Genomic DNA, 19,910 nt, shown 5'->3' with positions numbered 1-19,910 from the left:
AAGTAATAAAATTTATAGGGTTAATTTAATATCATAAAGATAATATGATAGGTATTATTAAAGTAATTTATTATACGTAGTAAAATATTTTTGTATTACATATTTATTTGATAAAAAATATCTATAATGTTAGTAAGTAAAAGTTGTATTATTTTGTAATAATAATAATTATTATAAAAATATCAATATTTATAATTACTAAGATGATATTATGATAAAACGATAATTCTAATTATGATAACTTTAATATTTACGATAATTTTTAATATTATCTTTAAAATAATAATTCTATTTAAAATGATAATAAAAATGATATTTTATAGTAACAATGACATTTCTATTAAAATGATAATTTTTGTTAAAATGATAATTTTTGTTAAAATGATAGTTTTGATACTAACGATACTTTTAATAATAATAGTAATGATAAATATAATAAGAATGATAATTTTATCTAAATTAATATCTTACAATATTTTAATTTCATCATGATACTCTTACTCATTATTTCCTAATCGTTTTGTTTAATAGCTTTTAATCGTCTTTTATATCGTGTTCATAATAATGATAATAATAGTAATCAAAATAATTAGGTGTTACTAATATTAGTTTTAATTACAATAATACTAATAATGATAATTACTATGACATTATTATTACAATAATACTAATAATGATAATTACTATGACATTATTAACGATAATGATAATATAATAATAATAATAACAATAACCATTTTTAAATAATGATATATATATTAATAATGATAATAATAATAATGATAATAATAATATTAATAATAATTAGATAATAATAATAATAATAATAATTAGATAATAATAATAATAATAATAATAATAATAATACTAATTATAACTTTAATGATAATAACGATTGTAATAATAATAAAAATAATAATTTTTAATGATAAATCCTTTTATTGATAAAGATAATAATAATAATAATAATAATAATAATAATAATAATAATAATAATAATAATAATAATAATAATAATAATAAGATAAAACTAGAATGACGATAATAACGACGATAATAACGACGATAATAATAATCATTTTTAATAATAATACAAAAATTCGATGGACTATAACTTCAAATCCGTTCATCGAAATTATTCGATATCTAAATAAAAAGTTTTTAATTTTGTGATGACCCGGGAATTTCTGACCAAATTTAAACATAATCTTATATGATTCGACTCGATAAGCAAAGTCTATTAAACCGAGTCTCATTATGTTTGAACTATTTCATGATAACATTTGACCTTTAACTATTTCCGACGATTCACGAACCTTTAATTGTAACTAAGAATGTAAATATAAATAATTATATATAAAACTAATTATATTAGTATTAATGAACTATTAAGTAATTTTGTTATTATAAAAGATAACATTTAATAACTAAAGATTTTCATTTTGAATATATATAGTATATTGTATATAAATGATTCAAACATATTTTACCAACGTTATCAAAATATTAAATGTACAATGTTATACTTTGTAGTTAATTGTTTAATATACATAATTAATCATCTACTCAACATTTAAAACATGATTTTATATATATGGTAGTATACATATATACATAAATATAACTATATATATATGATTTTATACATAATTATTATATTATGTATATGTAGAAATTTATAATATATCTATGATGAAATAATGTACTATTTTAATAAATATATATAATACTTACATATATAAAACATTTATATTTTTCATAATTACATTCATAAGTATAATATAATTAGTATGTAAATAAATATTATAATATATTTATATTAAAATGCATAAATATATAATATTCAGTATATGTTACAATACATATTACATAATTATTAAATATTACATAATAATAGATGATATTAATAAATTAAATTTAAATACAAATATAGTTGTTGTAGTAATGTTATTTGTATCGTCAAATATCAATATTTATATTCATAATATCACTTTATATCATATAAAGATGAAATTGGATGTATATATTAGATTATTATTACTAATATTATTATTATCGATAAAATATTAATATTATCATAATTAGTATGGTATTATTATTATTATTATTATTATTATTATCATTTTTACAATTATTATTATCATTAATATTATATTTATCATTATTATTAATTTTATTAATATTATTAGATATTAATAGTATTTTTATTATATATTATTATTATTAATTAAAAAAAAACAGTAGGTATCTATATTATACGCGTGACCTCTGTATCCTTTATCTCTATTATTTTTTTTTGTTTCTTTCCTGCTCCCAACTCGTGAACCTGTGTTGACATTTTCTCCATTTTTATCAACCGATCTCTCTTATTACAACATGATTATGTATAATTGCAAATCAAATAAAAAGGAAATCCAATGGGATTAAAAAGCACATCGATATTTTTTTTTTCTTCTTCTCTGCACGCTCCAATTTTTTTTTTCTCTTAATTCAATTTCGAATAAAGTTTCAAAATCTAAAAATGCAGAAAGGTTAGAAATCTTTCTTTGAATCTATCTGCAAAATCTCAACTCTCAAATCTTTATATCGATCTTGAATTTTGAAGTCAAATTTAGTTTAAAAAAAGTCAACAATTGTTCTTGAGACAAATTCGCGTTCGTGTATATGTTTCTGATCAAATTGACGATTCCAGTAGTTTTTATACATGTTTAGAAAACTATTTCGTGTTATAAACATTATCTATAATGTTATCTATTACGAAATCAATTTTTTTTTTGTTCCAAGAACCGACGCTGCAGTAGGCCTTTAGTATATTTTTTTTTTATTTTAGAATCCAAATTATTTTTTTTTCTATAATGTTTTGAAGCTTTAAAGGGAACCCCGATTTTGTTTTTTTTTTGGTTATTGATGTTTTGTTGAATCCATGAGACTTGTGGAGAAGAAGAGGAATAGAAGAAAAACAGTTTATATATAAAATTTAAATTCGATATTAGTACAGAGAATCAGAGTTGGTGGGATGGTCGAGAGTGTTTGCGTGTGAGCATGTGGTCACGAGATCGAGTCCAGAGGACGGCAGTTTCTTTTTTTTTGAAACTCTTTTCATGTGAGGTAGTTTTCTTTTCTAATTTTATTATTGTTATTATATATTAATTATTATTATTATTAGTATTATTATTATTAGTGTGATTGTTTTGATTGTTATTGTTATTATTAGTATCGTACTTGTTATCATATTTGAAAGTATTATAGACATTACTATTATTATTATGATAGGTATTAATAATATTATTATTAGTAATAAACTTATCATTTTAGTATTTTAGCATCATTAGGATTATGATTATGATTATCATTATTATTATTATGAAGGAAATAAAAATATATTATTATCATCAATATTAGAATTTGTACCGGTTTATAAATAATAGTATCATCAGTACATTTACAATTAATAATATCATATTTATCAGTATCATCATTAATATTTACTAGTATTATTATGATTATCATTTATCATTTTATAAATATTAGAACCCTTATTATTAACATAAGTATGGTATTAGTATTAATATTATTTTAGAGTTATTATTATTAGTATCATTAACAGTTATCATTTTCATTTTTTTTTTGCTATTAGTATTATCATTATTAATAAAATTATTATTATTATTAGTAAATCATTATTATCTAAATTATTATTTTAACAAATAAATCTTTTGTACACTATATATATACTTATGGTATATATTAGGATTGTATTAATAATTCACATAACAAACTAATAAAATTTCATAAATACAATACTAACCACAAATATATGTATATAAATATATTAATGTCACTATTTATATAAACGTAAATCATTATAGATATATATACATAAAATCGATATATATATATATAAAATATAACTTAAAATATAATATAAGTATACGTTTTAAAATAAACGTTAGAATAAATTCTACAAAACTATAATATATAAATAATACATATTAATAAATGAAATTTTGTAACTTACATTATACGTATTAATATATACACAATTGATATAGGTTCGTGAATCCGAGGCTAACCCTGCATTGTTCAATGACGTCATATATATTTTTACTACAAAATACAGTATCGTGAGTTTCATTTGCCTTTTTACCCTTTATATTTTTGGGCTGAGAATACATGCGCAACTTTTATAACTGTTTTATGAAATTGACACAGGTACGTGAAACTACATTCTATGGTTGGATTATCGAAGTCGAATATGCCCCTTTTTATTAAGTCTGATAATCTAAGAATTAGGGAACAGACACCCTAATTGACGCGAATCCTAAAGATAGATCTATCGGGCCCAACAAGCCCCATCCAAAGTACCGGATGTTTTAGTACTTCGAAATTTATATCATGTCCGAAGGAGGATCCCGGAATGATGGGGATATTCTTATATATGCATATTGTTAATGTCGGTTACCAGGTGTTCAATCCATATGAATGATATTTTTGTCTCTATGCATGGGACGTATGTTTATGAGAAATGGAAATCTGAAATCTTGTGGTCTATTAAAATGATGGAAACGATTGTTTAAGTTAAACTAATGAACTCACCAACCTTTTGGTTGACACTTTAAAGCATGTTTATTCTCAGGTACGAAAGAAATCTTCCGCTGTGTATTTGCTCATTTTATAGATATTACTTGGAGTCATTCATGGCATATTTCAAAAGACGTTGCATTCGAGTCGTCGAGTTCATCAAGATTATTATCAAGTCAATTATAGTTGGATATATTATGAAATGGTATGCATGCCTGTCAACTTTCCATGTAATGAAAGTTTGTCTTTTCAAAAACGAATGCAATGTTTGTAAAATGTATCATATAGAGGTCAAGTACCTCGCGATGTAATCAACTGTTGTGAATCGTTTATAATCGATATGGACTTCGTCCGGATGGATTAGGACGGGTCTTCACAGTTGGTATCAGAGCGGTGGTCTTAGCGAACCAGGTCTTGCATTAGTGAGTCTAACTGATAGTCGTTAGAATGCATTAATGAGTCTGGACTTCGACCGTGTCTGCATGTCAAAAGTTTTGCTTATCATTTAGTGTCGAAAAATTATTTGCTTATCATCCTTAAAGTCTAAGACACGTCTTACTGCCTTTATTGCATAGACAGTTATTGTTAAATTCATATCTTAGCGTATCTGTTATTGTTACCTTTGCCTGACTGCTTCCGTAGATTCCTCCGTAGCTTATGGGATTTTAGTATTATATATGCATATGTAAATTATGTATTGCAGGGTACTAATCTACATCCTATAATCTATTTCTTATCGAAAATCCTTCATCTGATCATACGAGATGAATCCCTCAACCAGTTCGAGTCCATCAGATTTCGATAGCTATTTCGATAGTTATTCCGACAGCTATATCGATATGGATTTCCACTCGAGCTCCGAAAGCAGAGTAACCAGAATGAATCGATCAATTAGCCATCATCTATTCTGAATGAAATGGAGATGGGTTCGTAGTCGACTTAATCAATGGAAACGCGAAGAAGGCGATCATTTCCACTAACCAAATTCACCTCTTGACAATGAACCTAAAACGTTTACCGGAGAACCTGTTCGAGACACCATTTTCTATCTCATTTCCAAAGTATCTCATCACGATCATATACTATCTCAGATTCTAAACCTCATTCATCCGCTCGTCCGAACCGACAATCATCCCGGTGTAATAGAAGAAGTTAACGAACTTCGCGCATAAGTTGTAGTCTTGGAAAATATTGTGACAACCCGGAAATTTCCAACCAAATTTAAACTTTAATCTTTATATGTTTCCGACACGATAAGCAATATTTGTTAAGTTAAATTTCAAGAATTTTAAACTATGTTCATACATTCATTCAACCTCGACCAAGTTCCAACGATTCACGAACCATTAAACGAATATGATTATATATGTATATGTGTATATATATTATAACTTGAAACGTAAACAAAATATTAGATTAAATACTTTATATGATTGTATCTGTTTCAAAATGTTTATCATTGGAATTAGAAGATAAGATCAAATGATTGAATTATCAGATATATTGAATTATGATTACAAGTCTCTGTTGAAAGGCCCACGTTGATTTGAGAAATCTTTTCATTTTAACAATATTCGGAAAATGGTAAAGTGATTTATAAATATGAACAAATTGTCAATCATTGAGAACTAGACAAAGGATAGTGGAAGATTGAATCTCATGAAGACTCGATTGATCTATTTAGTTTCAAACGTACAAAAACGTTTTCAGTTTAAAAAGAACTTTATTATTAAAACGTATATAACTTTTATAAATATCTAGAACCACTTTTGACAACTCATTACTTAACTAGTATGATAAAGATAACGATATTTATATTTTATTTTATTAAATATATATAACGATTTAAATTAATATTATATATATTTATACGCGTATTATACGTACATAGTTTTATACTTTTACTATACTTAAACTTTACCTTTACTTTATTTTTACTTTACTTTAACTTTAATAATTCATACTTTAATAATTCATACTTTAATAATTCACTTTAATAATTCATACTTTAATAATTCACTTTAATAATTCATACTTTAATAATTCACTTTAATAATTCAAAAATCTATTATAAATAGAATTCAATAGGTTTCATTATTTCATAGAAACTTGAAAATAGTTTTCTCTAAACTCTCTCAATCGATTACATATATATATTTACTCCGTATTATCTCAAGATATTATTAGTATACATAAAATATTACGACGGAGTGCTGTCCGAGTGATTTCGAAGTTGTTTTTTCGAGTGGGATAAGATTAAGGAAATTATGGGTTATAGCTATGGAGGTGATTGAGTATGGTTCATGGGTATGCTCGTGAGGTCAATATAGTGTTTATCATCTCCGTTGCGTTTACGTACCTTTCCTGCAATATTGAATCTCAATATTGATATGTGAGTACTCATAATTTAATTTTTACATACTAATAGTGTATCCCTGACTAGTGCTCGAGTATATAGGATTATGCATGCTTGTACTTTTGATATTGCCATTAGATAGGTTATGTTGATTCCTGAATTAGTTACATATACGATTGAGATAAGGTATAAGATATGCATGTCGTTGGAAAGCTAGCGAAAAATAGTTGAATTTTGGTTTAAGAATCACTTGAATCCAAGTAATGGTTAGAAAGTTATGAAATAAACAAATTGCATAATTAATTTTGTAATTAAAATTGCTGATGATAATTAGTGAACTAATTTTCTGGGTTATAAAAAGTGATTATTTGGATTCTACTCGTCGAGTAGATGAATTTTCATATAAAGCACGTCTCGTTTCGTTGAACGGTTGTCAAGTTATGGACAAAAGAAGTTTTGCAAATTTTGATGAAATGTCGAAATGGGAACTGAAATTCTCGCTGATCTGCGTTGTTTCATATATAAAAAAAATACCACTGAATTCTTTGCTGTAAGGTCTAATAAACAACTCTAGCCGTTTGTCAATTCGAGTCTCGACAATTTTTCTAAAAATCATCAAAGTTGACAGTTTGGTCACATTTTAAAATTCTAAAAAGAGCTGAAATTTTTTTATTTAAAAATGTCAGTTTTGTATCAGTTGTCATGGTCGGCCTGATATGTGTTTACTCTTGCCAAAAATCATGTTATATCTTTGTGGTAACGAGAATTTGCAGGCTTTGACCGTTTGTCAATACGAGTTTTGAGGAATTTTCTAAAAATCTCCAAAGTAGGTTACTCGGTCACTTTTGTAAATTTATTAAAGCTGAAAAATTAACTTTGAAACGCCGAAAACGCGTTGGCAACTACGAGTTGTCTAGGTTTAGTTTACTTATGTAATATTTATGCTTAATTTTTTTTGGTAATGTGTAACTTTTATCTTTGGCCGTTTATCAATCGGAGTTCCGATAATTTTTCTAAAAATAGCTGAAGTGGCCCGTTTAGTCATGTTTGACCGAAAATCATTTTTGTATAAGTTATTATATATTTGCATGCGACCTCATTTTTACTTTGACCTTTGACTTTTGACTTTAACCTTTGACTTTTGACTTTGAACTTTGACTTTTCCTGTTAACTTTTCAGTTAACTTTTTGTGTTGATTTTCTCTAAAAAAAATAAAAAAAAAAAAAACCTAAAATACTATTTCATGATTATGAAACCATTTATGTTACGTTGTTTCACACGTCACCTTTTACTAGAATCTTAATTGAGCATGAGTAATATAACATGTTACTATACTGTAGAGTTAGACTCGAGCTATAGGATAGGATTACACTATGACCTGACCTAAATTGCTATACAAATATTGACCAACATATAAATATATATAATTAATATAGGTTCGTGAATCCGAGGCCAACCTTGCACTTGTTCAATGACGTTATATGTATTTTTACTACGAAATACAGTATGGTGAGTTTCATTTGCCTTTTTACCCTTTATATTTTTGGGACTGAGAATACATGCGCTTTTATAAATGTTTGACGAAATAGACACAAGTAATTGAAACTACATTCTATGGTTGAATTATCGAAATCGAATATGCCCCTTTTTATTAAAGTCTGGTAATCTAAGAATTAGGGAACAGACACCCTAATTGACGCGAATTCTAAAGATAGATCTATCGGGCCTAACAAACCCCATCCAAAGTACCGGATGCTTTAGTACTTCAAAATTTATATCATGTTCGAAGGAGGATCCCGGAATGATAGGGGATATTCTTATATGCATATTGTTAATGTCGGTTACCAGGTGTTCACCATATGAATGATTATTTTTGTCTCTATGCATGGGACGTATATTTATGAGAACTGAAAATGAAATTCTTGTGGTCTATTAAAATGATGGAAATAAATGATTATGATAAACTAATGAACTCACCAACCTTTTGGTTGACACTTTAAAGCATGTTTATTCTCAGGTGTTAAAGAAATCTTCCGCTGTGCATTTGCTCATTTTAAAGATATTACTTGGAGTCTTTCATAGCATATTTCGAAGAACGTTGCATTCGAGTCATTGAGTTCATCAAAGATTATTATTAAATCAATTTATAGTTGGATAGTGGATATTATGAAATGGTATGCATGCCTGTCAATTTTCGATGTAAAGAAAGATTGTCTTTTAAAAACGAATGCAATGTTTGTAAAATGTATCATATAGAGGTCAAATACCTCGCAATGTAATCAACTATTGTGAATCGTTTATAATGTATATGAACGGGTCCTTTCAGTTGGTATCAGAGCGGTGGTCTTAGCGAACCAGGTCTGCATTAGTGTGTCTAACAGATAAGTCGATAGGATGCATTAGTGAGTCTGGACTTCGACCGTGTCTGCATGTCAATAGTTTTGCTTATCATTTTGTGTCAAAAATTAACTACTTATCATCCTCAGGAAATTACCTGCTTATCATTTTTAGTCTAAGACACGTCTTGCTGCATTGATTGCATGAATAGTGTATAGACAAAAATTCATATCTTAGCGTATCTGCTAAATCATATCTTATCGTATCTATTACTGAAAACGTTGCCTGATATATCCCGTAAATTCCTCCGTAATTTACGAAATCTTTTCTTCTATATATATGGATATTCTATGTAATTAGAATACCATCCGATAACTGAAAATCATTTCATATCGAAAAAAAAATCCTTATTCAATCGTACGAAATGGAATTCATCATTAATTCAAGTTTCTCGGATTTCGAAATGGAATCCCACTCCAGCTCCGAAAGCAGTGTGACCGGAATAGATCAACCAATCAGTCATCACCTATTCTGGATGAATTGGGGATGGGTTCGTAGCCTCCTCAATCATTGGAGACAAGAAGAAGGTGATCCATTCCATCCACCACATTGCCCTCTTGACGAAGAACCTGAAGCACTTACCGGCGAACCTGTCCGAAACACCATTTTCTCGCTCATTTCCAGAGTATCTCGTCACGATTATTTATTACATCAAATTTTAGATTTTATTTATCCGCTCGTCCGAACCGACAATCACCCCGGTGTAATAGAAGAAGTCAACGAGCTTCGCGCTCGGGTAGTGGCTTTGGAGAATATGGTGCAGAGATTACAAACACCAGCAGCAGCATCAGCAGCATAACCAGTAACACCATCATCAACGCCAATAGTACCATTACCACCCCAACCACAACCACGTCGTAAACCTCAACTTTACACTCTGTCCCACTAGCACCAATGTCATACGCCCTGTAGATACCAAGGAATACCAACAACAATAACCGACGAAGTATTAATTCATAACTTCATTGGAGAAACATTCCGCGCAGATTATGTAATCTCTAAAGTCTTAGAGATTATCTAATCTAGCCCTAACCATAAATCAGTTAAGCGAACCAAAATGATAGAAGGAAGAGTAGAAACCCGGACAAAAATGGTGTGTGATTAACAAGCTAAACTTGTTTTACCAACAGCATCAACAGTACCGTCAGCGTCACCAGCATCATCAGTACAGTCAACATCAGAATCAACAACACCTATAACATCACAAACTCCGTCAGCTCAAGAATCACTATGGACATCATTACGAATCAATAACCCGTATATTGTATCAACGAGTTATGAAGAATTAACTCATTCCCTTTGAAGAAATTATATGTATATTTTATATATTTTGAAATAAAAATAAATCTTTCCGTGCTAAGCTATTGTGTGTGAATCTTAACTACTCGGTTAATTCATATTACAAATATGCAATAATGTACGTCCTTCGGTCGCAACTTAACCAGTGTTAACTACAATCTCTGTCGCAAGTCAACAAATTCCAATTCATAATAAATCAAGTATATATTTGATTTTACACTTTCATCATCGATGTACCCGAAACTTTTCAGATAACATCATTCGTACTTTGCGAAATTCAAAAGAATTCCACGAACCGAACATCATACATCAACAAATAATGAAGTATTGATTCATAATTTCAATGTCATTAAAGAAATACTGCGTAAAAGTTATGTACTTTTTAAAGCCTTTAGGGATTATTCAATTCTAGTTTCAACCGTAAATCAAATGAGTTTAATTTAACATTAACTCATTAAATCTATGTTACATCTGAAGAAAATATACATATATATATTTTCATAAAGACTGTAATAAAATTCTTTTGTACAAAATATTAATTGTGAAATTTTTTTTAACGGGTAGGTAATACCCGAGAGATATATAAATTCACAATTAATATATTACATTCTTCGAATCTGATTCAGCAAATCATCCATTATACTCCCTACTTTCACAACAATATACATTCTTTTATAGAAATTAAAACAACCATACTCATTCAAAATTTAATTACATATTCTGATTTTGAAATCTCAAAATTCAACTTGAGATATGACCAAAATCATCACTCTTAGATCCTTACATCTTTCACAAGCTATATTATGACTTCAAAACTGTGTTAGAACATCAAATGTATGTTAACGATTACAATCTGTGTTCAAACCCTTCGAAAATTTCCGAAGACACTTCGAATGATGAGCAATCGAGATGATGATCCAACCACATGTTACCCACAGTTATGTACCTGAAAAACTCTTGAAACCAAAGTAAAAGTTTAAACAACGTATCCGCATCAGATTCTCTAGCATTTATTAGCAAAAATAACTTTGCGATTCCTATTCAAAGTAGCCAGTTTTGTCACAGCTTCAGCAAGTCAACTTCGACTTTTCAGTCAGACTAACCTTATTATAACCTTGAGATATACACCATCGTTACCAGGGAACCTTTTACATTCCACCACATTATTAACAGATGTATCAACAACTTCATTACCCTTTGACTTTAGCCTCTCCAAAAAGTCATTATAATTATTCATTGAAACCCCATCATTTACTCATTCGCATCTTGTAATGAGAATTTCCATACAAATCATTGGGAATTAGCAATCAGTATTTTGAAATCTCGCAGCATGTCTACGCCAATAGTTATATGTGTATATATAACGTCTATCTTCTGGACTTAATTTGAATGTGAAGATTCTGAAAAACACTTCGAACTACGAATTGGTTCTCCGAAAATGGAAAAATACTGATGAAGCAGCAAAAAAAACTATAAACGACCTTAACAGTAAAAGTTTGATGATAATGAATAGGTGTGCTGGCAAAGCGCAGAAAAAGAGAAGTCTTGGAACTGGAAAACGGATTGAGCAAAGTAGGAAGGAGGCTGTGGACAAATTACAAAGACTGAACCTGACTTCAAAGGATCCAAATAATTCAGTATCTGCTGAAGTCATTAACGAATACCTTGCTCCTGACTCTAAACCCCTGCGGACAATATTCTTCATCATCCTCTGATATTAGAAATTCTAAAATATCATCATATCTTTCATTATAAATGTCCTCCATATTTCTGAAGATATTAATTTTTCTTATTTGAAATCATTTACCTCTTCGCTCTATCTGTATTACATCATAAAAGAAACTATTTTAGTTTCTAAATTCTGAAACATTCAAGTTTAAAATAGGAATATTTTGAAGTAGTGTTGGGAACTGAAGCATGAATTAGTATAATATAATGACACTTGATCAATGTGATTATATTACAGTAAGTCATGCTGAGTTTCTAAATGGAACGTGATGATTCATAGATCATAACATCATCATGTGCCATGTTATACGACTCTTGTATTCTATTTAACCTCTAAAATATCAAGAAAATATTTCTTGATGATTCGGCCTTTTCCAAGGTATTTTAGTAATTTGACAAGTCAAGATCGTGCCATCACAATTTCCTTCCTAGAACATTAACAATGTTCTTTTCAAAATTCGTATCTGTGAATTCTAGACCATTACAAGCGGTGCTTAATCGCAAGAAGAAGAAACGAAAGGACAAAACTTTGAAATAGAAATTGGGGTATAAATTGTAGCAAATAAAAGAGAGCATTAACTGTGAATGATAATGATTATAGAAGACAGAAGCAGAGACTTTGAAATATAAGGTAACATATAAAGCCTAACGACAAACCAGAAATTATAAACCATATATATCGATGCATATAGCAATATAAAGACACGGGAGAACTAGGAACACTATAAACCCAAGAGTATAGTAGAAGTAAATAGATTCTTCCGGCGGTAGATGAAAAAAAAGAAGAATGACCGATATGAAAGTTAGAAGTATATCGAGAATCAGAACTGGATGGAGCATATTGATGAATACTTTAAAATATGAGTTGAGGGGGAAAGAATAGAAGGTGATGAAACATGACTAGGAACTTAGAAATCAACAGATTTAACTCACACAATGGCAGAATAAGTGAATCAAACCCTCTAGTGAATAGGTTAAGTTTTTTTTTTGATTAATTTAGTCAAACCACAACTAAATCAAGTGTGATTAGATCAACACCTAGAGCTATTATTCACCACCTGGGTGATTTGGACTGAGAGAGAATCGAAGGAGCTCACTAGATCTGAGTGTGTGTAACAAATGAGAGGCTTAACCTAAAATGAAGAACATAAGACTTTATATACCCCTGCTGTTGACACACCCATACGATTCATTCATCACACGTACGAGTTGGCTTCATCAACCGTACGGGTGATCACTCACTTGTATCTTATCATTTAGGTTGTAATTGTGACTTAGCTCAGCATCAACCATGCGTATGAGCCTGTCAGCCGTACTAGTGAGGCTTCACTCGTACGTCTGACTAAGTCTAACAAAGTCAAACATCTAAATCTCGTTCCTGTAGTTCCTGTAACCACATACAACCACGGATAGGATAATAACGAGCAATCATGGTGGCCTGTAAACTGTTGTACCTGCAATGGACGTGGGTAGATGTCTAGGGACTTGCATAAAATGCATCAACAGATGGTGTGAGTTGTAAGGAAATGAAGGAGGTGAATTTATAAGAAAATCTCCGACAGAACAATTAAAATGGACGATCGCATTTAAAGCGGATCCTAATTCCCTTGATTACCGGAGAGTCAAATCTTATGAAGAAGATTTTCTTCAATTCCTTAAAATCTGGGAATCAATCATATCTACGTCAAATGATAAGATGAATCTACACTTACTCATTTCACTCTTCTATGTTAGCTTCATTCGTACTCTTCATATAAATAGATTGTTTATCCAAATTATTCGCTGATGATAAAACTCTAATTTTCAGCCCGTATGCATCATGATAACATACTTATTATCATTCACGACCTTTCCACTCAAATTTCGGGACGAAATTTCTTTAACGGGTAGGTACTGTGACAACCCGGAAATTTCCAACCAAATTTAAACTTTAATCTTTATATGTTTCCGACACGATAAGCAATATTTGTTAAGTTAAATTTCAAGAATTTTAAACTATGTTCATACATTCATTCAACCTCGACCAAGTTCCAACGATTCACGAACCATTAAACGAATATGATTATATATGTATATGTGTATATATATTATAACTTGAAACGTAAACAAAATATTAGATTAAATACTTTATATGATTGTATCTGTTTCAAAATGTTTATCATTGGAATTAGAAGATAAGATCAAATGATTGAATTATCAGATATATTGAATTATGATTACAAGTCTCTGTTGAAAGGCCCACGTTGATTTGAGAAATCTTTTCATTTTAACAATATTCGGAAAATGGTAAAGTGATTTATAAATATGAACAAATTGTCTATCATTGAGAACTAGACAAAGGATAGTGGAAGATTGAATCTCATGAAGACTCGATTGATCTATTTAGTTTCAAACGTACAAAAACGTTTTCAGTTTAAAAAGAACTTTATTATTAAAACGTATATAACTTTTATAAATATCTAGAACCACTTTTGACAACTCATTACTTAACTAGTATGATAAAGATAACGATATTTATATTTTATTTTATTAAATATATATAACGATTTAAATTAATATTATATATATTTATACGCGTATTATACGTACATAGTTTTATACTTTTACTATACTTAAACTTTACCTTTACTTTATTTTTACTTTACTTTAACTTTAATAATTCATACTTTAATAATTCATACTTTAATAATTCACTTTAATAATTCATACTTTAATAATTCACTTTAATAATTCATACTTTAATAATTCACTTTAATAATTCAAAAATCTATTATAAATAGAATTCAATAGGTTTCATTATTTCATAGAAACTTGAAAATAGTTTTCTCTAAACTCTCTCAATCGATTACATATATATATTTACTCCGTATTATCTCAAGATATTATTAGTATACATAAAATATTACGACGGAGTGCTGTCCGAGTGATTTCGAAGTTGTTTTTTCGAGTGGGATAAGATTAAGGAAATTATGGGTTATAGCTATGGAGGTGATTGAGTATGGTTCATGGGTATGCTCGTGAGGTCAATATAGTGTTTATCATCTCCGTTGCGTTTACGTACCTTTCCTGCAATATTGAATCTCAATATTGATATGTGAGTACTCATAATTTAATTTTTACATACTAATAGTGTATCCCTGACTAGTGCTCGAGTATATAGGATTATGCATGCTTGTACTTTTGATATTGCCATTAGATAGGTTATGTTGATTCCTGAATTAGTTACATATACGATTGAGATAAGGTATAAGATATGCATGTCGTTGGAAAGCTAGCGAAAAATAGTTGAATTTTGGTTTAAGAATCACTTGAATCCAAGTAATGGTTAGAAAGTTATGAAATAAACAAATTGCATAATTAATTTCGTAATTAAAATTGCTGATGATAATTAGTGAACTAATTTTCTGGGTTATAAAAAGTGATTATTTGGATTCTACTCGTCGAGTAGATGAATTTTCATATAAAGCACGTCTCGTTTCGTTGAACGGTTGTCAAGTTATGGACAAAAGAAGTTTTGCAAATTTTGATGAAATGTCGAAATGGGAACTGAAATTCTCGCTGATCTGCGTTGTTTCATATATAAAAAAAAATACCACTGAATTCTTTGCTGTAAGGTCTAATAAAAAACTCTAGCCGTTTGTCAATTCGAGTCTCGACAATTTTTCTAAAAATCATCAAAGTTGACAGTTTGGTCACATTTTAAAATTCTAAAAAGAGCTGAAATTTTTTTATTTAAAAATGTCAGTTTTGTATCAGTTGTCATAGTCGGCCTGATATGTGTTTACTCTTGCCAAAAATCATGTTATATCTTTGTGGTAACGAGAATTTGCAGGTTTTGACCGTTTGTCAATACGAGTTTTGAGGAATTTTCTAAAAATCTCCAAAGTAGGTTACTCGGTCACTTTTGTAAATTTATTAAAACTGAAAAATTAACTTTGAAACGCCGAAAACGCGTTGGCAACTACGAGTTGTCTAGGTTTAGTTTACTTCTGTAATATTTATGCTTAATTTTTTTTGGTAATGTGTAACTTTTATCTTTGGCCGTTTATCAATCGGAGTTCCGATAATTTTTCTAAAAATAGCTGAAGTGGCCCGTTTAGTCATGTTTGACCGAAAATCATTTTTGTATAAGTTATTATATATTTGCATGCGACCTCATTTTTACTTTGACCTTTGACTTTTGACTTTAACCTTTGACTTTTGACTTTGAACTTTGACTTTTCCTGTTAACTTTTCAGTTAACTTTTTGTGTTGATTTTCTCTAAAAAAAAAAAAAAAAAAAAAAAAAACCTAAAATACTATTTTATGATTATGAAACCATTTATGTTACGTTGTTTCACACGTCACCTTTTACTAGAATCTTAATTGAGCATGAGTAATATAACATGTTACTATACTGTAGAGTTAGACTCGAGCTATAGGATAGGATTACACTATGACCTGACCTAAATTGCTATACAAATATTGACCAACATATAAATATATATAATTAATATAGGTTCGTGAATCCGAGGCCAACCTTGCACTTGTTCAATGACGTTATATGTATTTTTACTACGAAATACAGTATGGTGAGTTTCATTTGCCTTTTTACCCTTTATATTTTTGGGACTGAGAATACATGCGCTTTTATAAATGTTTGACGAAATAGACACAAGTAATTGAAACTACATTCTATGGTTGAATTATCGAAATCGAATATGCCCCTTTTTATTAAAGTCCGGTAATCTAAGAATTAGGGAACAGACACCCTAATTGACGCGAATTCTAAAGATAGATCTATCGGGCCTAACAAACCCCATCCAAAGTTCCGGATGCTTTAGTACTTCGAAATTTATATCATGTCCGAAGGATGATCCCGGAATGATAGGGGATATTCTTATATGCATATTGTTAATGTCGGTTACCAGGTGTTCACCATATGAATGATTATTTTTGTCTCTATGCATGGGACGTATATTTATGAGAACTGGAAATGAAATTCTTGTGGTCTATTAAAATGATGGAAATAAATGATTATGATAAACTAATGAACTCACCAACCTTTTGGTTGACACTTTAAAGCATGTTTATTCTCAGGTGTTAAAGAAATCTTCCGCTGTGCATTTGCTCATTTTAAAGATATTACTTGGAGTCTTTCATAGCATATTTCGAAGAACGTTGCATTCGAGTCATTGAGTTCATCAAAGATTATTATTAAATTAATTTATAGTTGGATAGTGGATATTATGAAATGGTATGCATGCCTGTCAATTTTCGATGTAAAGAAAGATTGTCTTTTAAAAACGAATGCAATGTTTGTAAAATGTATCATATAGAGGTCAAATACCTCGCAATGTAATCAACTATTGTGAATCGTTTATAATGTATATGAACGGGTCCTTTCAAATATGGTGCAAAACGTACCAGCTTCATCCAAATCACCGGCAACAACAGTACCACCAACAACCCAAATTTCAATATCACATGCCTCAACATCTCAATCTATACCTCGAGTATAATCATCATTCTACATGACGTTCTACATCAGTTATCTTCGTTCGACATGGTGATTATGTAATCTCTAATGTTTTAGAGATTATTTATTCTAGTTCCAACTGAAAACTAAATGAGTTTAATATCATGTTAACTCATTAAATTCATGATTACATCTGAAGAAAATATATATGTATATATGTTTTCATAAAGATTGTAATTAAAAATTCTTTTGTACAAACTGTTAATAATAAAAATATTTTAACGGGTAGGTAATACCCGAGGAATATTTAAATTTCACGTTAATAAGTTACACTGTATATTCTTCGAATCTGATTCAACAGTTATTCACTATCCTATTTACAACCACCGGGATACTTATCCGTTCACCAAAGAATAATATTTTCATTCAAATTCAATTTCATATTTGGATTTTGACCTATCAGAATCCAACAAGTGACATAATGAAGAAATAATGGACACAATAAAAATTGATTAGAAACAGACTAATTAACAATATTAAATTTTATCAAGAAACCACGCTAACAAAATCCTAGCTAACTGTTCCTAGCTAACTGTTAATTCCGTATTACATTTTATTTATCGCAATTTATTTATCGCAATTTATTTTATCGCAATTTATATTCTTGCAATTTTATTTATTGTCATTTAATTTCTGTTATTTACTTTACGCACTTTATTTATCGTCATTTAATTTATGTTATTTATTTTACGCACTTTAAATATCGGGACACGTATACAAGGTTTTGACATATCATATCGACACATCTATATATATTATTTGGAATCACCATAGACACTCTATATGCAGTAATGATCGAGTTCTCTATACAGGGTTGAGGTTGATTCTATAATAATATATATACTTTGAGTTGTGATCGAGTCTTAGACATGTACACGGGTCACGATACGTATTAATTAATTCAAATATTATATATTAAACTATATATGAATGATTGCACTGTCAACTGTGGACTATCGACTGTGGACTAATAACATTGGACAATTAAAATGAATTAAAATATTGAATATAACATATGAAACTAAACAATTCTTCAAGTTTGCCACTTGATTTCGTCTTAAACCTCATTTGTATCTTCACGATTACATTCTGCGTTCAAACCTTTTATGATTCTTGAAAACACCTCAATCGATAGGATGAATCAACCGCACTTCATCTACTGAAGGAAAGATTTATGCATATAGTTATGCACCTGAGAAACTCTCGGCAATTGAGTAAAAGTTCAACACGTAGCCGCGTCAGATCCTTTGGCATTTATTAACAAAAACAACTTTGCGATCCCTTTTCAAAATTAGCCAATTTTGTCACAGCTCCAACAAGTCAACTTCGACTTTTCGTACGAAACAACCTTATTATAACGTTTATATATACGCGTGCTCTTTTATTGTTACCAGGTAACCTTTCATATTCCATCATATTACCATCAGCGTTTAATCATCTAAAAACACAATTCTCCTGAAACCACCTCGGATTAATAACCGATGATTCAGATATCATAACATTAAATGCAGAGGAAACAGAAAAATGGTAGATGGTCTAAACGGACAAAAGTTTGATGATAAAGAAAGGAGTGTTAGGAACGCTCGATAGAAAATTGGGTATTGAAAAACAGATTGAGTTACCCATGAAGGAGACCAAGGACAAATACAAGGACCAAATCCTATATTCAAAGGATTCAGGTAATTCTGGATCCGTTGAAATCTTTAGAGAATATCTTGCTCCGAAGTCATGTTAAAATCTTGCAGAAAATCTTTCTCCATCAACCGTCGAACTTAGAAATTCCAAAATATCATCATCAATATCTTTGATATTTCTGAGGATATTTTCATAAATATTATCGTCCGAAATTATATACCTCTTCGTGCTTCCTGTGTATCAATATATTGGAAACATTCAATAGAAAATATAGTACCGAAAAGCAGATTATGCGAAACTATGAAGAAAGCCGTGGATAAATCACAAAGAATAAGTTTGACTTCAAAGAATTCAATGTCTGCTAAAGTCTATAGTGAATAACTTGCTCCTTACTCT

The sequence above is a fragment of the Rutidosis leptorrhynchoides genome, chromosome 11 (genome assembly GCF_046630445.1).
Source record: "Rutidosis leptorrhynchoides isolate AG116_Rl617_1_P2 chromosome 11, CSIRO_AGI_Rlap_v1, whole genome shotgun sequence".
Taxonomy (NCBI): Eukaryota; Viridiplantae; Streptophyta; class Magnoliopsida; order Asterales; family Asteraceae; genus Rutidosis; species Rutidosis leptorrhynchoides.
The sequence above is the reverse complement of the archived record's forward strand: the minus strand, read 5'-3'. Positions refer to the sequence as shown.